The 21,211-nt window shown below is 41.9% G+C and overlaps 1 pseudogene; it reads right to left on the bottom strand.

Annotated features, from left to right (window-relative positions):
• LOC118364685 (uncharacterized) overlaps positions 1-21,211 on the bottom strand; it is a 245,041-nt pseudogene that overhangs the window by 95,910 nt on the left and 127,920 nt on the right.

Below are 21,211 nucleotides of genomic sequence, written 5' to 3'. Positions count from 1 at the left end.
CATTTGTCCTCTGAAACACGTCCCCGCCAAGCCACACTGCTTCTTGACACAATGCTCGCTTAACCCGGAAGACAGCTGCACCAATGTGTCGAAGGAAACACTGTACAGCTGGCGACCGAAGTTAGGGTGCATGCATGCGCCCAGCCCAGCACAGGGAATCGCTAGAGCGCGATGGGGCAAGGACATCCTAGCCGGCCAAACCATCCCCTTACATGGACGCCGCGATCTCATGGCTCTCACGGTTAAAGGTTAAACCATTCATAATGATTATGAATGCCTCTGTTCTGCTCGTTGTTTTACAGTATGTTACCATAATTATTATCATTGATGCTTTGAAGAATTGCACAAAAGGCACAGATGGTGAGAATTGAACTATCGGTATCCCCAAAGATACAGCATATACTTGGACAATTAATATTTTGAGTTAAAAGTAAGTCTGTTATCAAAATTATTCTTCTATATTTAATTATGCTCAATGAGGACATTCATTAATACCTACCAGGAATCCAAACTCTTATTTGGATTAGGCTGACATAAAGGTGAATGTAATTAAGATGATATTTACTGATCAAAGTGGCCAGAGGAGTGGATTAAGCTGCATTGACCTTTGTCTGTCTCACTTCCATGTGTCTCTGGCACAATATTAAACAGCAGAATCTTCAGACTGTTCATCTAGAGAAAGACCTGTTTCGTGCTATTGTATCTGGAGATGATAAACCGACCCTGACCAGACTGTGGGTAGTAGGTGCTACTGCTGTCATGGGTAGTGTGGAGTATTTCAAACTTGAGAAAAGCTTACACACTGTTGAAAGTAACATCAAAGTGACAGTCGTATAATCAGTAGCAGATGATGTGGGACAACAAGAAAGCTTGACCAGACAGGGCAGGAGTTGGAATGTTAGATACTTGTTCATGTGACAACAAGTAAGATTGACCAGACTGGACAGGATATCATATTTTTGTGTAGTTTGAGCGTTAGAGGCTGGAGTCTTTTATTGTGTAGTGCTTTGTGATATTGTTGTATTATTTACAGTAATGAAACTCAGTATTATTCTAGTGTGACACAAAGAGAGGAAGTTGTACACCAGCTAACCTTTTTGTTAGTGTTGTTTTTGTACAGCTGCTTCACCAGCTTCAGTCAGTGTGCCTGTCGAGCACAATAATAAACAGCAGAGTCCTCTGAACTCAGACTCTTGGCCTCTAAGAACTGTGTGCTTGTAGAGACGTCCTCAGTCAGGGTGAACTGGCCTTTCAGGGAGTCTGCATAGATAACATCTGTTCCTGAACCAGTGTTCATTCTCCCAATCCACTCAAGTCCTTTCCCTGGTTTCTGCCTTCTCCAGTGAATGTTATGGCTAGTCATTGAATAACCAGAGATTATACAGGACACTTTTAACCTTTTGCGTCGACCAATCCCGGATCCGGGATCGTAATCATAGCCTCAAACGAATTAGCATAACGCAGCGGACATAATTACCCCTAGAAACTTTTCCTATTCATGAAAATCGCAAATTAAATGAAATAAATATAATCAAACACAAGCTTAGCCTTTTGTTAACAACACTGTCATCTGTAGACACCTTGGGGAATGCGTGGAAAACGTAAACTCATTCGTAGCTCATTCATAGCCATATAAGGAGTCATTGGAATGAGGCGGTTTCAAAAAATGTGGCGCTTCCTGGTTGGATTTTTATCTGGGGTTCGCCTGTAACATCAGCTCTGTGGCACTCACAGACAAAATCTTTGCAGTTTTGGAAACGTCAGAGTGTTTTCTTTCCAAAGCTGTCAATTCTATGCATAGTCGAGCATCTTTTCGTGACAAAATATCTTGTTTAAACGGGAACGTTTTTCATCCAAAAATGTAAATATCACCCCCTAGTCGCAAGAAGTTAACAGAGTGTCTAGGTATTTTCACCTGAGAAGGTGACTGATCCAGTCTGATATCACAACAAACACCTGCAATATAAAAACATGTCAACACTCTTAAAGATGTGGTATTTACACACATTTTGAGTTTAACTATGATACTCAGACATCCTTCAGTCACGATGTAATGCTTTACTTACTGTGTATGGACATTACCATGACAACTAAACAACAGGCAGTTTCATTGTTCAATGATAGTCAGGTTAGTGCAGGGCTTGCTGTAATGTCAGTCCACGTTGCCTATGATGAGAAGGCCAGAGCTGAGCGTCTGATTATAAAGGGGTGAAAGGATGGAAGACTTTGCATAGACCGCCCACTAGAGGTTTAAATAAAGACTGAGAGAGAGATGTTTTTTGACAGTTGATAATGTCAGCATTGTTTCTCAGAACAGCACAATATAACAGGATCTATTAGGATCCCAGAAGATCTATATTTGTTCCAATTCTGTTTAACATTAATGACCTTCATGGTACATATATTCAATATTGTATTAATTGTTTGATGAAATTTGACATCTGGTTTCATTTAAATAAGTTCACCAAATTGATAAACATTACCAAATAGGGTTAGGGTTAGGGTGGGCAGTCTGGGTGGGCAGTCTGTTTGTTTTGTCTTTGTTTTAGTATGGTCAGGGCATGAGGGGGTGGGCAGTCTGTTTGTTTTGTCTTTGTTTTAGTATGGTCAGGGCATGAGGGGGTGGGCAGTCTGTTTGTTTTGTCTTTGTTTTAGTATGGTCAGGGCATGAGGGGGTGGGCAGTCTGTTTGTTTTGTCTTTGTTTTAGTATGGTCAGGGCATGAGGGGGTGGGCAGTCTGTTTGTTTTGTCTTTGTTTTAGTATGGTCAGGGCATGAGGGGGTGGGCAGTCTGGGTGGGCAGTCTGTTTGTTTTGTCTTTGTTTTAGTATGGTCAGGGCGTGAGGGGGTGGGCAGTCTGTTTGTTTTGTCTTTGTTTTAGTATGGTCAGGGCATGAGGGGGTGAGCAGTCTGTTTGTTTTGTCTTTGTTTTAGTATGGTCAGGGCATGAGGGGGTGGGCAGTCTGTTTGTTTTGTCTTTGTTTTAGTATGGTCAGGGCATGAGGGGGTGGGCAGTCTGTTTGTTTTGTCTTTGTTTTAGTATGGTCAGGGCATGAGGGGGTGGGCAGTCTGTTTGTTTTGTCTTTGTTTTAGTATGGTCAGGGCATGAGGGGGTGGGCAGTCTGTTTGTTTTGTCTTTGTTTTAGTATGGTCAGGGCATGAAGGAGTGGGCAGTCTGTTTGTTTTGTCTTTGTTTAGTATGGTCAGGGCATGAGGGGGTGGGCAGTCTGTTTGTTTTTGTCTTTGTTTAGTATGGTCAGGGCATGAGGGGGTGGGCAGTCTGTTTGTTTTTGTCTTTGTTTAGTATGGTCAGGGCATGAGGGGGTGAGCAGTCTGTTTGTTTTGTCTTTGTTTTAGTATGGTCAGGGCATGAGGGGGTGGGCAGTCTGTTTGTTTTGTCTTTGTTTTAGTATGGTCAGGGCATGAGGGGTGGGCAGTCTGTTTGTTTTGTCTTTGTTTTAGTATGGTCAGGGCATGAGGGGTGGGCAGTCTGTTTGTTTTTGTTTGTCTTTGTTTTAGTATGGTCAGGGCATGAGGGGTGGGCAGTCTGTTTGTTTTGTCTTTGTTTTAGTATGGTCAGGGCATGAAGGAGTGGGCAGTCTGTTTGTTTTGTCTTTGTTTAGTATGGTCAGGGCATGAGGGGGTGGGCAGTCTGTTTGTTTTTGTCTTTGTTTAGTATGGTCAGGGCATGAGGGGGTGGGCAGTCTGTTTGTTTTGTCTTTGTTTTAGTATGGTCAGGGCATGAGGGGGTGGGCAGTCTGTTTGTTTTGTCTTTGTTTAGTATGGTCAGGGCATGAGGGGTGGGCAGTCTGTTTGTTTTTGTCTTTGTTTAGTATGGTCAGGGCATGAGGGGGTGGGCAGTCTGTTTGTTTTGTCTTTGTTTTAGTATGGTCAGGGCATGAGGGGGTGGGCAGTCTGTTTGTTTTGTCTTTGTTTTAGTATGGTCAGGGCATGAAGGAGTGGGCAGTCTGTTTGTTTTGTCTTTGTTTAGTATGGTCAGGGCATGAGGGGGTGGGCAGTCTGTTTGTTTTTGTCTTTGTTTAGTATGGTCAGGGCATGAGGGGGTGGGCAGTCTGTTTGTTTTTGTCTTTGTTTAGTATGGTCAGGGCATGAGGGGGTGAGCAGTCTGTTTGTTTTGTCTTTGTTTTAGTATGGTCAGGGCATGAGGGGGTGGGCAGTCTGTTTGTTTTGTCTTTGTTTTAGTATGGTCAGGGCATGAGGGGGTGGGCAGTCTGTTTGTTTTGTCTTTGTTTTAGTATGGTCAGGGCATGAGGGGGTGGGCAGTCTGTTTGTTTTGTCTTTGTTTTAGTATGGTCAGGGCATGAGGGGGTGGGCAGTCTGTTTGTTTTGTCTTTGTTTTAGTATGGTCAGGGCATGAAGGAGTGGGCAGTCTGTTTGTTTTGTCTTTGTTTAGTATGGTCAGGGCATGAGGGGGTGGGCAGTCTGTTTGTTTTTGTCTTTGTTTAGTATGGTCAGGGCATGAGGGGGTGAGCAGTCTGTTTGTTTTGTCTTTGTTTTAGTATGGTCAGGGCATGAAGGAGTGGGCAGTCTGTTTGTTTTGTCTTTGTTTAGTATGGTCAGGGCATGAGGGGGTGGGCAGTCTGTTTGTTTTTCTATGTTGGTTTCTGTGTTCGGCCTGGTATGGTTCTCCATCAGAGGCAGGTGTCGTTAGTTGTCTCTGATTGAGAATCATACTTAGGTAGCCTTTTTCCACCTGTGTTGCGTGGGTGTTTATTTTCTGTTCTGTGTTTTGTTGCACCGTTCAGGACTGTTTGTTTTTGCTTCAGTATTCATTCTTTATTAAATTACAATGAATACTTACTACGCTGCATCTTGGTCCTCTCTTTCTCCCGACGACAACCGTTACAGAAGCTGAACTGGTGGGAGCTGTTCTTCTCTACTCTCCAGGATTCAGAGGGATATGCTAGGACTCCGATACAGAAAGGTTTTTATAAAAGGAGGAGTTAGAGGTAGAGAAGGGAAGAGGGGCTAGGTGAAATTCGCATAAGGAGAGAAAATATACTGTATAATTAATTGGAATATCAGTGGGGGATCTTTTCTTATATAACTGTGCAAACTATATATACTCTGTATTGTCCATGTAAAAAGCCAGACTTATACTGTGGGATGATGTTAGGCAACACTGTGATACAAAAAAATAATAACAGAGTGTAAATCTCATTGTATCATAATCCAGGAGCGTCAATGTTACCCCGTCTTTAATATTACAATCAAATTGTATTAGTCACATGCACCGAATACAATAGGTGTAGTCCTTACAGTGAAATGCTTACTTACGAGCCACTAACCAACAATGTAGTTAAAAAAATGGATTAGAGTCAGAATTAAAAGTAATAAGTAATTAAAGAGCAACAGTAAAATAACAATAGCGAGACTATATACAGGGGGGTACCGGTACAGAGTCAAAGTGCGTGGGCACCGGTTAGTTGAGGTAATATGCACATGTAGGTAGAGTTATTAAAGTGACAATGCATAGATGATAACAACCGAGAGTAGCAGCGGTGTAAAAGAGGGGGAGGGCAGGGTAGGCAATGCAAATAGCCTGGGTAGCCATTTTACTAGATGTTCGGGAGTCTTATGGCTTGGGGGTAGAAGCCTCTTGGACCGAGGCTTGGCACTCCGGTACCGCTTGCTGTGCATTAGCAGAGAGAACAGTCTATGACTAGGGTGGCTGGAGTCTTTGACAATTTTTAGGGCCATCCTCTGACACCCCCTGGTATAGAGGTCTTGGATGGCAGGAAGCTTGGCCCCATTGATGTATTGGGCCATTCGCACTACCCTCTGTAGTGCCTTGCGGTCGGAGGCTGAGCAGTTGCCATACAAGGCAGTGATGCTCTCGATGTTGCAGCTGTAGAAACTTTCAGGATCTGAGGACCCATGCCAAATCTTTTCAGCCTCCTGAGGGGGAATAGGTTTTGTTGTGCCCTCTTCACGAATGTCTTGATGTGCTTGGACCATGTTAGTTTGTTGGTGATGTGCACTGCAGTCCCCGTCGATGAGAATGGGGGCGTGCTTGGTCCTATTTTTCCTGTAGTCCACAATCATCTCCTTTGTCTTGATCACATTGAGGGAGAGGTTGTTGTCCTGGCACCACACAGCCAGGTCCCTGACCTCCTCCCTATAGGCTGTCTTGTCATTGTTGGCAATCAGGCCTACCACTGTCATTGGCAAACTTAATTATGGTGTTGGAGTCGTGCCTGGCTGTGCAGTCATGGGTGAACAGGGAGTACAGGAGGGAACTGAGCATGCACTCCCCCTGTGTTGAGGATCAGAGTGGTGGATGTGTTGTTACCTACCCTTACCACCTGGGGGCGGCCCGTCAGGAAGTTCAGGATCCAGTTGCAGAGGAAGGTGTTTTGTCCTATGGTCTTCATAAGCTTTATTGATAAGCTTATAGAGGGCACTGTGGTGTTGAACGCTGAGCTGTAGTCAATGAATTGCATTCTCACATAGGTGTTCCTTTTGTCCAGGTGGGTAAGGACATTGTGGAGTGCAATAGAGATTGCATCATCTGTGGATCTGTTGGGGCGGTATGCAAATTGGAGTGGGTCTAGGGATTATGGGATAATGGTGTTGATGTGAACTATGACCAGCCTTTCAAAGCACTTCATGGCTACAGACATAAGTGCTACGGGTTGGTAGTCATTTAGGCAGGTTTCCTTTGTGTTCTTGGGCACAGGCACTATGGTGGTCTGCTTTAAACATGTTGGTATTACAGACTCAGACAGGGAGAGGTTGAAAATGTCAGTGAAGACACTTGCCAGTTGGTCAGCACATGCTCGCAGCACGGGTCCTGGTAATCCATCTGGCCCTGCGGCCTTGTGAATGTTGACCTGTTTAAAGGTCTTTCTCACATTGGCTGTGGAGAGTGTGATCACACAGTCTTCCGGAACAGCCGGTGCTCTCATGCGTGTTCCAGTGTTATTTTCCTAGAAGTGAGGATGGAAGTAGTTTAGCTCGTCTGGTAGGCTTGTGTTACTTGGCAATGCTTCTCGGCTGTGCTTCCCTTTATGGTCTGTAAAGCATCGAGCATCAGAGCCGGTGTAGTACGATTCGATCTTAGTCCTGTATTGTACGCTTTGCCTATGTAACAGTATAACTTTATACCGTCCCCTCGCCCATACCCGGGCGTGAACCAGGGACCCTCTGCACACATCAACAACAGTCACCCACGAAGCATCGTTACCCATCGCTCCACAAAAGCTGCGGCCCTTGCAGAGCAAGGGGAACTACTACTTCAAGGTCTCAGAGCAAGTGACGTCACCGATTGAAACGCCATTTAGCGCGCACCACCGCTAACTAAGCTAGCTGTTTCACATCCGTTACACCTATTTGATGGTTCGTTGGAGGGCATAGGAGGGTTTCTTATAAGCTTCCGGGTTAGAGTTCCGCTCCTTGAAAGTATCAGCTCTAGCCTTTAGCTTAGTGTTACGAATCCCTTTTGGCCCGACAGTCTAGAGGGGATGGTAATGAGACCCTTAACATAACTCATGCAATTTATAATAGTGACAAAGTAAAAGTGTGAACGAAATAACCACGACAACTGAAATCTACCGTCAAACTCAGGGTTTATTAATAAACACACGGTAATGGGGGGAGCAGGAAAAGGGGCTGAGCTGGACCCAAGGAAAGAAATAATAATTATTCAAAAACACCCCTAAGCTAGACTAGCCTATTTCAACAACAGCTAACTAACTAACCAAAATACAGTGGGTGGTCCGCCCAGTTCTAACTAGTGTATTTAACTAGTGTATTTAACAAAGTTTACCTACGGGTAGTGTATGCCCATGGGTGACTTGTCTTGGTTCCCCCTTTTCCCACCAGCAAACAAACAAACACCATAACCAAAACAATACTCACAGGTGATGACAAAGTGCTATGGACGTGCTCAAACAAAAGATAGCTCAATACATAAAGAGAGTGAAACAGAGAGATCTACAGACATGGCATTTACAGAGAGATTGAGCTCTACAGCAAACAACTGACAGGGTTTTTAACCTCTTACGTCGACCCGACACGCATGCGTCCCATCTAGCCATCTGGAAATGCAAATGCGCTACGCTAAATGCTAATAGCATTCGTTAAAACTCAAACGTTCATTAAAACACACATGCAGGGTACTGAATTAAAGCTACACTCGTTGTGAATCCAGCCAACAAGTCAGATTTTTAAAATGCTTTTCGGCGAAAGCATGATAAGCTATTATCTGATAGCATGCAACACCCCGAAATACCCGGAGGGGACGTAAACAAAATAATTAGCATAGCCGGCGCTACACAAAACGCAGATATAAAATATAAAACATTCATTACCTTTGACGATCTTCTTTGTTGGCACTCCTAGATGTCCCATAAACATCACTATTGGGTCTTTTTTTCGATTAAATCGGTCCATATATACCCTAAATATCGATCTATGAAGAGTGTGTGATCAAGGAAAAAACACTGTTTTAAAACGCAACGTCATTTTTTAAAATTAAAAAAGTTGACGATAAACTTTCACAAAACACTTCGAAATACTTTTGTAATCCAACTTTAGGTATTAGTAAACGTTAATAATATATCAAATTGATCACGGAGCGATGTGTATTCAATAGCTCCACGTCTTGAAATCATGTTCAGAAATTTCTACTCCAAAACATCCTGTCGGAGACCGGAAGGAATGGGCTGTCTCTCACTCGTTTGACCAAGAAACAAAGCGCAGGCAATTGACAAGACTGGCGACATCGTGTGGAAGCTGTAGGACTTGCAATGTCAGCCCCATCTAATTTGCTTTCCAATAGACAATACATGCAAGTGGCGCATTGATATATTTTTCAGATTTCGGTGATCAGTTTTTCTTCCGCTTTTCGATGAAACACACGTTATGTTATAGTCACAGCCGTGATTTAACCAGTTTTAGAAACGTCAGAGTGTTTTCTATCCACACATACTAATCATATGCATATACTATATTCCTGGCATGAGTAGCAGGACACTGAAATGTTGCGCGATTTTTAACAGAATGTTCGAAAAAGTAGGGGGTAGACTTTTCTCACCCAGGGGTTCCGCTAGCGGAACACCCACAACATTCCGCTGAAAATTCAGCGCGCGAAATTCAAAAATATATATTTTTAAATATGTAACTTTCACACATTAACAAGTCCAATACAGCAAATGAAAGATAAACGTCCTGTTAATCTACCGATTGTGTCAGATTTAAAAAAATATATTTAGAGCGAAGGCACAACATATGATTATGTTAGGTCAGAGCCAAGTCACAAACACACACAGCCATTTTTTTCAGCCAACGATAGGAGTTACAAAAAGCAGAAATATAGATAAAATGAAATCACTAACCTTTGATTATCTTCATCAGATGACACTCATAGGACATCATGTTATACATATATTGTGTGTTTTGTTCGATAATGTGCATATATATATAAAAAATCTCAGTTTACATTGTCGCGTTACGTGCAGTAATGTTTTGATTCCAAAACATCCAGATATTCACAGAATTAAAGATGATCTTATCCTCTATGCAACCGTTGTGTCAGATTTCAAAAAAACTTTACGGAAAAATAATAATCTGAGAACGGCGCTCAGAAGCCAAAATAGCCAAAGAAATAGCCGCCATTTTGGCATCAACAGAAGCTACAAAAAAACACTATAAATATTCCCTTTGCATATCTTCCTCAGAAGGCACTCCCAGGAATCCCAGTTCGATAATAAATGACTGATTTGTTCCATAAAGCTCCATAAAGCCCATCATTGAGCCACTTGTTGTTAGCATGTTCAGCCCAGTAATCCATCTTCATGGGGCACGAGCAATTCCTCCAGACAAAAACTCAAAAGTTTATGTTACAGGTCGTAGAAACAAGTCAAATGGTGTATGCAATCCATGTTTAGGATGTTTTAAACATCAATAAGGTTCCAACCGGAGGATTTCTTCTTAGGTTTTTGCCTGCCATATGAGTTCTGTTATACTCACAGACATAATTCAAACCGTTTTAGAAACTTCAGAGTGTTTTCTATACAGTAGTAATAATAATATGCATATATTACCATCTGGGACAGAATAGGAGGCAGTTCAGTTTGGGCACGCAATTCATCCAAAGTGAAAATGCTGCCCCCTATCCCAAAGAGGTTTTAATGCATTCAATATATTATTATTACAGTCCTACTGTTCTCATTGTAGGACACGTTGTTTGCAATCTAGGCTACACTTACGCGAATCATTCCATTTACGAGTTGTCAATTAATTCATTGGCTTTTGTTTCGATCAGTCCTTTTAATCTTGAGTAAGGACACGCATCTGTTTATGCATAAAAGTAGGCTCACGTTGCTAACCACTCAGCATGAAAAAGGAAAAAAATGTCACCCTCTGATTTGGTGGAAATGTCATAATATATGCCTACCTGATTTCTTCTTATCTCTTGCACGAATAGTTTACAGCTGTGTCTGTCCAGGGCTCACTGACACAGGAAATTCTGAGGCCCCAGAATATTTTATACAATGCTGCAAGTTTGCTAGCACCAGCTTCCTGCTGGACCAAGTTGATAGTTGATACAATGTTTCAAGGTCCTTGCAGACAGGCCATGCATAGCCAATTTGATTAATAGGATATTTATTTTTATCAGGATATTTTCTACCTGCAGCCTGCAATGTTTCTACGTGTTGGCTTTATGTAGGCTGTTTTTACATATTGGCAATGGCAATAAGAAGTTACTTTTAGAAATGTATTGTATTGTTGCAGACCGCTAGTGTAGCCTATTATCTACAACTTCAAAAGCATAATGGCAGAGTCTGCAAAAGCCAGCAGCAGAGGGCAGCAAGAGGAGGGTCAGGTACAGGTTTTTGATATTGATCTCTGGCTCCCTTTTAAGTAATTTGTGTGTCAAATGTTTTAATCACAGTGCTTAATGCATCAGATAAGCTCAGTAGCCTAGGTATAGTCAATTTTATTTAATCATAGGGTGTGTCTATATGGAAAAAGACATGTTTTCAAATGTCTGAAAACTCGATTGGTTGTAAGAACAGATGACTCTCAATCGACCAAAGATTTTATTTAGTCAAGGACAGTCCTACTTGTTTTGTAGCTGGTGACAATGACACAAATGTTCCAGCGAACAATGATCAGCTCTGCAAAGCTCTTCAAGTGGTCGTCAGCTATTTTAAGATGTAATCATGCATTTGTTGTTAGCCACGTCTATTCCTTCTATAACACATTTGTTACTGTAAACATGCATCAGGTATCTAATCAGACAAGGTGTTTTATTGCAAAGCTAGGCCTATAAGGGACAAAGAGTTTTTCTGAAGTAGACTCTAAAGATAGATTAATTGGCGCAAGAAACTAACATGACAAACAAAGTAGTCATAAGTAGGTAAACCCTGTCTTGGTCAAAATGAATGAGACTTAAACTATTTATTTACAACACCTCACACTTCAACTATTTACAATATGCTTCACTGGGAAAACATTATAAAAAGAACAACACTAAAAACTGAAGGAATAAAAAGCAGCCTTAGGAAAAGCAACACTTAAAAATGTGTGTTTTAAGATGTCTTTAAAAAATGTCCACAGTTTTGGCCCCCTTCAGGTTTTCTGGCAGGCAATTCCAGAGGTGGTGGGCATTGTAAATAAAGCCTGCCTCTCCATGTGTCACGTTGATCGTTGTCCCTGATTGAGAACCATATTTAGGTAGCCTGTTTTCTTGTGTTTTATGGGTGATTGTCTTCCGTGTCAGTGTTTGTTCCACACGGTACTGTTTTGGTTTGTTATTTCACGTTGTCGTTTATTGTTTTGTTCAGTGTTCATTATTCATTAAAAGCTATGAACACTTACCACGCTGTGCATTGGTCCTCCGATCCTTCCTACTATTCCTCCTCATCAGAGGAGGAAGACAACCATTACACCATGCCTCTTGGTCCTAGGCTTTGGGATAGTTAAAAGGCCAGTGCCAGAAGATCTGAGGGACCAACTGGGTACATAATTTAAAAGCATATTTGTAATGTTTTGGGGAGCACAATCATGGATTGATTTAAAAACCAATAGAAGAATCTTAAAATGCATGCTAAAACTCAGACAGCCAGTGCAGAGACCTTAAAACCGAGGTTTGATTGATGTGTTTGACACCATTCCATTTAGATAGATTCCATACATTACAATGAGCCTGTCCTCCGATAGCTCATCCCTCCAGCCTCTTCTGGTGTACATTGTGTTAATGTAGTTGTGTTGACAATATACTGGTTGAGACTTTCATTGAATGTTACTCTGCTGTACTGATGCGCTCTGTTGACTCTGCTGCCAGTTAGATTCTCTGATAGGTTTTTGTACAGAATCTTCACTCACTCACACCACTGTGTCTCTTGCACAGTAATACACAGCAGAGTCCTCTGTTCTCAGACCAGACAGCATCAAAGTCAACATGCTGTTACTAGTATCTTTAGTGGTTTCCATACGTCCTTCAAAATTTTTAGCATGGTAACCTAGGCCTAATCCAGAATAACCCAACCACTCCAGGGATTTTCCTGCTGGTTGTCGTATCCAGTGTGTGTGGTGGCTGTTAACGGTATATCCAGATATCTTACAGGACAGACTGAGAGTGTCTCCGGGATTTTTCTGGACTGGACTAGAGGGAATGGACTCCAGACTCTGACCATTGCAACCTGATGGAGAGAGAGAAATAAATAGGAATAATGTGTGAGAGAATAGGAAGGAAGCAGAATATTTAAGAAAAGCAGAAGAGAGTTTCCCAGAAACTTTTTCCACGTTCAGTCATTCCTCATTAAGAACAGTTAATGAGGAGTAAAACCAAGCAGAACTCACAGGGCAGACAGAGAGAGAGCAGCAGAAGGTAGAGTTTTCCCATCATCCTGAAGGTGGAAATATGAACTCAGCTGCTCCACACAAGACAAGACAACAAGTCAGCCGCAGAACATAAGTATATATGAACTCTGAGGGATCTGGATTTACATCATGATGTCATGGGGGAGGGGCTGATGAATGAGGTCAGAGGTCAATTTATGGCTCATCAGTAGTGCCGGGAGTTGTCCTTTATCACATTTTTTTTTAACCTTTATTTAACTAGGCAAGTCACTTAAAGAACAAATTCTTATTTTCAATGATGGCCTGGGAACAGTGGGTTAACTGCCTGTTCAGGGGCAGAAATTTGTACCTTGTCAGCTCTGGGATTTGAACTTGCAACCTTCCAGTTACTAGTCCAATGCTTTAACCACTAGGCTACCCTGCTGCCCAGGACAGAGTTGTCCCTGGTCAAGTCACTTAGTCAAAAAAAACTCCAGGGCCTACTGACCACAAACATAACTGACTCAAGGACTGGAATAAATGTGGGAAATGTGATGATTTTCTAAATATTGACAATCTTCATTCAATTGAGGATTCATTTAAATGGCATATGCTGTATAGACATCCATTTGTTAAGAAAATAATTAATATGTATTGAAAAGTCAATACATGAAGGGCATGGGTGACAAACACAGTACAATACTATTCACAGAACCTTTTTTCCAACGGAGCAGTTAAGCAAGATCATTCATAGAAACAGAGGCCATTTTACATTTATACTTGAATGAACACAGTTTAATGAGATTCAACACCTCACATAGCCTGTCCTTTGTTTTGTTTCTCCATACATGTGTATAGATGATGTAATTCAGTAGAACCAATGAATGTTGAACATGTTAAATAAACTTTAGGCCCAGTCTATCCTGTCTCAGGACTTATTATGGACAGAGCACTCCATCTCCAGTGGACTGTTACTTTTCAAACAGTTAATGTGCTTTAAGACATGCAAATATACAGAAAGGACAAAAATGTAGATGTTTTCAGCTACAATTGTGGTCTGTAGGACCATGCCGAACAAGGAGAACTTTACCTCGGAAGAATCTGACTTTCTGGGCCTGAGATATTGAAACTTTTTTAAGTTATTTTAAAGAGGTAAAATGTACAAGTAGTGAAATCGTCACAGATTCTGACCAAATTGATTGAAAATATCAATATAAACAAACTATTTAATTGTACATACTTAGAGTTTGGAATAAACATATTTATAGTTACTTTTGTCATAATTATTTTGCTTTAAGTCATACAGAAACAGCATATTTTCCATCATTTTGGTCACTGTATGAAAAGTAACTATTAATGCATGTGTTCCACAGTCTAAGGGCTTATGTTTGATAATCCACTCTGTTCCACACAGGCCCTGCTCTACTTTTCACAATGTTGTCTGTTTCTCTCACACACCCCACCCTTCCCGTTTCCACTCTGTGACCCTCACAGCTGTGTGGCACCATGCTTGGTGAACTCCAGTCTGTCACCTGGGTGTTTCAGGGTCCCAGTTTAGCATCTCTGGTGAGTCAGATAGACAGTTTAAGTAGTTAAGTAGCCCAGGAACTGTTGGGACTGTTTCTCTACACTTTCATGATCTAATTCTCACTAGCTTGTTTCAACTGAGTAGAAACTGCCTTTTGCATCAGCCAGCTGGTGGCTGGTAACCATACAATGTTTCAACCATGTGAACACGATTTGCATTTGGTTTTAATAAATGGGGAGATGGTTCAAATAATGAGACAATTGAATCACAACTTCATTTATATTATAAGCCGTTGTCATCAGCTGTATTCATTTTATTATTTAATATTTTCAGTCATTCACTGCTACTCATCACACACAATGTTATTGACACACCATATTCATGGTTTATGTTTGTAATACAAAAAACACACCTTTCTTGAATTGCGTTGAACAATAAGCCATTAACTAAATTAACAAATGTCCATATTTATTTAGTTGTTTTTTTATTCACCTTTACTTAACCAGGTAGGTGAGTTGAGAACAAGTTCTCATTTACAACGGCGACCTGGCCAAGATAAAGCAAGCCAGTGCGACTAACAACATGTGGTTTCTCATTTCTGTCCAGGGCACCTCCCCCTAAATACTTTAGTATGCCTTAATTGTAATTATTTATAGTGGAGAAAGCTAAAAATGTGTTTTTATCAGATGTGTCAATCAAAATGAGTGTTGGGCACAGCAGTTCAAAGCTACCCAAGCATGACTTCTACCCAGGATGCACCTGCACTCCGATAAAGCCATTTCCCTGATATAGCATCTTGATTAACCCTAAAATGGACCAATATATCACTGTGAAAGTACAGTAGCACATTTTAAAAAACAACACACAACAGTGATGTATTGCAGATGTGGGAGAAAATGTCAAATTATGACTTGAAAAAGTAATTGAGGGACGTTTAGCCATGTATTGGTTTAGTGGCAGTTGCTGATCATTTAAACAACGAGAATACATTTCAGGGCAAAATATTTAAAAATGTGAATTGTTCATTATTATTGTTATTTTGTTATTTTGTTTTATGTGTTTAAAATATTTATTTTTTAATTTTAATTTTCTTACTTTATTGAACAGATAGAGAGATAGGATGACATGAAAGGTTGTGTCAAAGGGCAGTAGGTCGGATTCAAAACCTTTCCTAAAACGTACAAGACAACATACCGCAATATCTTACAGGGACCACTTGTATGGATGTGTTTGTGATATTGTTTTGGGAAGTATAAAATGTAATATGATTTAATATAAATCATTTCATGACTCTTCTTAGTACATGAAACATAATGTTCATATGAGAGGCGTGAAAAAATACTTTACTGTTAAACCAAAAAGGTTTGTTTGACAGTGATCGATGATGTCTGACTTGTCTTAGAATGAATTGTCTTGAAACCTCTTCTATAGGCATGAGACATGTTACACCCCAACCATGGTTGCCATGCAAGTTCTGTCTCCCAAGTCTGTGTACTTTTATGATGTTTCCTACCATGGGTTAATTGGATTCCATCCTGAAAAGATGACAGGCAAACTACACCTCCTGGTCTTATTGGGTCTCTGTAGTATGCATTCAATAATCTAGCAATTTATTGGAGCAAGGTATTTTAGGTATAGAGATAATTATAACATCCATTGAGTTAACATATTAGTGATCTATTGTCTTCATTCTCTTTTCTCTATTAGGGATATATGGTCAGAGTCTGGAGGACATTCCCTCCAGTCCAGTCCTGAAAAAGCCTGGAGTACCTCAGCCTCTCCTGTAAGGGATCTGCCTTTATATGTAGTAGCTACCATATGGGCTGGATAAGACAACCAGCATGAAAAGTTTGAGAATGGATTGGCGCTATATGAAGTGATGCTAGTGGAACTGTGTATGCAAAAAGTGTTGAAGGAACGGATAGAAGTCACCATAGATAATTCTAACAGCATGGTGTATCTGAAGCTGTCTGGTCTGAGAGCAGAGGACTCTGCTGTGTATTACTGGACAAGAGACACAGTGGTGTGAGTGGAGGATCTGTACAAAAAAACATTAGATAATCTAACTGGCAGCAGAGTCAACAGAGGGCAGTAGAGCATCAGTACCGCAGAGTCAACAGAGAGCAGTAGAGCATCAGTACAACAGAGTCAACAGAGGGCAGTAGAGCATCAGTACAACAGAGTCAACAGAGGGCAGTAGATCATCAGTACATTAGAGTCAACAGAGGGCAGTAGAGCATCAGTACAACAGAGTCAACAGAGGGCAGTAGATCATCAGTACATTAGAGTCAACAGAGGGCAGTAGAGCATCAGTACCGCAGAGTCAACAGAGAGCAGTAGAGCATCAGTACAACAGAGTCAACAGAGGGCAGTAGATCATCAGTACATTAGATTCAACAGAGGGCAGTAGAGCATCAGTACCGCAGAGTCAACAGAGAGCAGTAGAGCATCAGTACAACAGAGTCAACAGAGGGCAGTAGATCATCAGTACATTAGAGTTAACAGAGGGCAGTAGATCATCAGTACAACATAGTCAACAGAGGGCAGTAGAGCATCAGTACCGCAGAGTCAACAGAGGGCAGTAGAGCATCAGTACCGCAGAGTCAACAGAGAGCAGTAGAGCATCAGTACAACAGAGTCAACAGAGGGCAGTAGATCATCAGTACATTAGATTCAACAGAGGGCAGTAGAGCATCAGTACCGCAGAGTCAACAGAGGGCAGTAGAGCATCAGTACATTAGAGTCAACAGAGGGCAGTAGATCATCAGTACCGCAGAGTCAACAGAGGGCAGTAGAGCATCAGTACAACAGAGTCAACAGAGGGCAGTAGATCATCAGTACATTAGATTCAACAGAGGGCAGTAGAGCATCAGTACCGCAGAGTCAACAGAGGGCAGTAGATCATCAGTACAGCGGAATCAAAAAAGGGCAGTAGAGCATCAGCACAGCAGAGTCAACAGAGGTCAGTAAAGTATCAGTACAGCAGACTACAAATTGCACACATTCCCCTGAGAACCAAAGCAACCAGTAAACCATCAACTGAACTACTATTAACATGAGCATTGTCCTATAGTAAGAGATATCAGACCAATTTGCAGCGTATTAAGTGTCCATTTTAATATGTAAAACTTAACACTACAAAATAACAAAGTGAAAGGACAAACGAAACAGTCCCGTATGGCACAAACACTGACACAGGAAACAATCACCCACAAAATACCCAAAGAATATGGCTGCCTAAATATGGTTCCCAATCAGGGACAATGATAAACAGCTGCCTCTAATTGTGAACCAATCTAGGCAACCATGCACATAAAAACACCTAGTCTAGTAAAATCCCATAAACATTCAAAAAAGCCTAGATAATAAAAAACACATACATCACCCTTGTCACACCCTGACCTAACCATAATAACCAAGAAAACAAAGAATAGTAAGGTCAGGGCGTGACAGAACTCAAGTGCCTTTGTTCACCTGACCTAGAATTCCTTACAGTCAAATGCCGATCGCATTATCTTCCAAACTGGAAACCACATATCCTGAGGCGGCATTTATTGAAGCTGGGGATTTTAACATAACTATTTTAAAAACAAGGCTCCCTAAACTTAATCAACATATCGAATGCGCGACCCGGGCTGGCAAAATTCTGGATCATTGCTACTCTAACTTCCGCAAGGCATACAAAGCCCTCCCTCAAACTCCTTTCGGCAAATCTGACCACGACTCCATTTTGATGCTCCCAGCCGATAGACCGAAACTAAACAGGAAACGCCCGTGCTCAGGTCTGTTCAACGTTGATCCGACCAATCTGATTCCAAGCTTCAAGACTGCTTCGATCACGTGGACTGGGATATGTTTCGGATAGCCTCAGACAACAAAATTGATGTATACGCTGATTCGGTGAGTGAGTTTATTAGCATGTGCATCAGTGATGTTGTACCCATGGTGACTATTAAAACCTTCTCCAACCAGAAACCGTAGATTGATGGCAGCATTCGCGTAAAACTGAAAGGGCGAACCACTGCTTTTAATCATGGCAAGGCGACCGGAAACATGACCGAATATAAACAGTGTAGATATTACCTCTGCAAGGCAATCAAGCAAGCTTAGAGTCAGTATAGAGACAAAGCAGAGTCAAAATTCAATGGCTCACACACAAGATGTATGTGGCAGGGTCTACAGTCAATCACAGATTACAAAATGAAAACCAGCCCCGTCGCGGACACCAATGTCTTGCTCCCAGACAAATTAAATAACTTCTTTGCTCCCTTTGAGGACAATACAGTGCCACTGACACGGCACGCTACTAAAACCTTCGGGCTCTCCTTTACCGCAGCCAACGCGAGTAAAACATTTAAACGTGTTAACCCTCGCAAGGCTGCCGGTCCAGACGGCATCCCTAGCCGCGTCCTCAGAGCATGTGCAGAGCAGCTGGCTGGTGTGTTTACGGACATATTCAATCAAACCCTGGGTCTCGACCTCGCCCTGTGCAACTGGGTCCTGGACTTTCTGACGGGCCACCCCCAGTTGGTGAGGGTAGGAAACAACATCTCCACCTTGCTGATCCTCAACACTGTGGCCCCACAAGAGCACGTTCTCAGCCCTCTCCTGTGCTCCCTGTTCACCCATGACTGTGTGGCCATGCACGCCTCCAACTCAATCATCAAGTATGCAGACGACACTACAGTGGTAAGCTTGATTACCAACAGCGACGAGACGGCTTTCAGGGAGGAGGTGAGGGCCCTCAGAGTATGGTGTCAGGAAAATAACCTCACACTCAACGTCAACAAAACTAAGGAGATGTTTGTGGAATTCAGCAAACAGCAGAGAGAGCACCCCCCTATACACTTCAACGGGACAGTAGTGGAGAAGGTGGAATGTTTTATGTTCCTCGGCGTACACATCACGGACGAACTGAAATGGTCCACCCACACAGACAGCGTGGTGAAGAAGGCGCAACAGCGCCTCTTCAACCTCAGGAGGCTGAAGAAATTTGGCTTGTCACCAAAAACACTCAAACTTTTACAGATGCACAATCGAGAGCATCCTGTCGGGCTGTATCACCACCTGGTACGGCAACTGCTCCGCCCACAACCGTAAGGCTCTCCAGAGGGAAGTGAGGTCTGCACAACGCATCACCGGGGGCAAACTACCTGCCATTCAGGACAGCTACACCACCCGATGTCACAGAAAGGCCAAAAAGATCATCAAGGACAACAGCCACCCGAGCACTGCCTGTTCACCCCGCTATCATCCAGAAGGCGAGGTAAATACAGGTGCATCAAAGCTGGGACCGAGAGACTGAAAACGGCTTCTATCTCAAGGCCATCAGACTGTTTAACAGCCATCACTAACATTGAGTGGCTGCTGCTAACATACTGACTCAGATCTCCAGCCACTTTAGTAATACAAAATTGGATGTAATAAATGTATCACTTGTCACTTTAAACAATGACACAACAATGTTAACATACCCTACATTACTCATCGCATATGTAAATACTGTACTCTATACCATCTACTGCATCTTGCCTATGCCGTTCGGCCATCGCTCATCCATATATTTATATGTACATATTATTTTTCATTTCTTTACACTTGTGTGCATAAGGTAGTTATTGTGAAATTGTTAGATTACTTGTTAGATATTACTGCACGGTCGGAACGAGAAGCTCAAGCATTTCGCTACATCTGCTAACTATGTGTATGTGACCAATAACATTTGATTTGATTTGATTTATAAAACAGGATTTTTGGATCATGGATGCTGATTGGACAAGCAACGTTCCAAGCCGTGGTGTATTGTCCGTCACAGACATGCATCAACCAATGCTTGCGTGCCACGTCATCGACTGACAGATTTCCATAGAGATCCTAGTAAATTACTAATTCCTATTTGTATGTAGATTGTTATAACATACAATGTGGAAAGCTGATTTGGCAAGCGTCACCAACGAATGGGCTATCGCTTTCGGGCCGAAAAATGCCATTTACCTGCAAATGTACTCAGTACATAGAACAGCCTCTAGTGCCTTATTGTTTAACACTTCTTATGGCTGCAATCCCGTTAACGGGATGGATATCACAACAGCGGGTGAAAGTGCAGGGCGCCAAATTCAAAACATCAGAAATCTCATAATAAAAATTCCTGTAACATACATGTATCTTTTATCGCTTTAAAGGTAGTCTTGTTGTTAATCCCACCACAGTGTCCGATCTAGTGGAAGCCCTAGGAAGTGAATCTTCATTCATATCTGACAGGGATTTCAAAAGGGAATGGTTTGAAAATATACCAACCTCAGATTTCTCACTTCCTGTTTGGATTCCTTCTCAGGTTTTTGCCTGCCATATGAGTTCTGTTATACTCACATACATCATTCAAACAGTTTCAGAAACTTCAGAGTGTTTTCTATCCAATACTAACAATAATATGCATATATTAGCAAATGAGACTGAGGAGCAGGCCTTTTACTCTGGTCACCTCTGGGCACCTTTCATCCAAGCTACTCAAGTGCCCCTGCAGCCATTAGAAGTTAATAAATGTGAAACAAGAAGGGAAAAAATTATAGACCACCTTTACTCCACACACAGAGACGCGTACAAATCTCTATCTCGCCCTCCATTTGGCAAATCTGACCATAACTCTGTCCTCCTGATTCCTGTTTGCAAGCAAAAATGTAAGGGGGAAGCACCAGTGACTCTATAAAAAAAGTGGTCTGATGAAGCAGATTCTTCAGATGGCATTGAGGAGTACAGCACATTAGTCACTGGTTTTATCAATAAGTGCATCGAGGACGTGGTCACCGCAGTGACTGTACGTACATACCCCAACCAGAAGTCATGGATTGCAGGCAACATTCGCACCGAGCTAAAG

Source organism: Oncorhynchus keta, chromosome 32, assembly GCF_023373465.1.
Source record: "Oncorhynchus keta strain PuntledgeMale-10-30-2019 chromosome 32, Oket_V2, whole genome shotgun sequence".
NCBI lineage: Eukaryota > Metazoa > Chordata > Actinopteri > Salmoniformes > Salmonidae > Oncorhynchus > Oncorhynchus keta.
The sequence above is the reverse complement of the archived record's forward strand: the minus strand, read 5'-3'. Positions and strand labels throughout refer to the sequence as shown.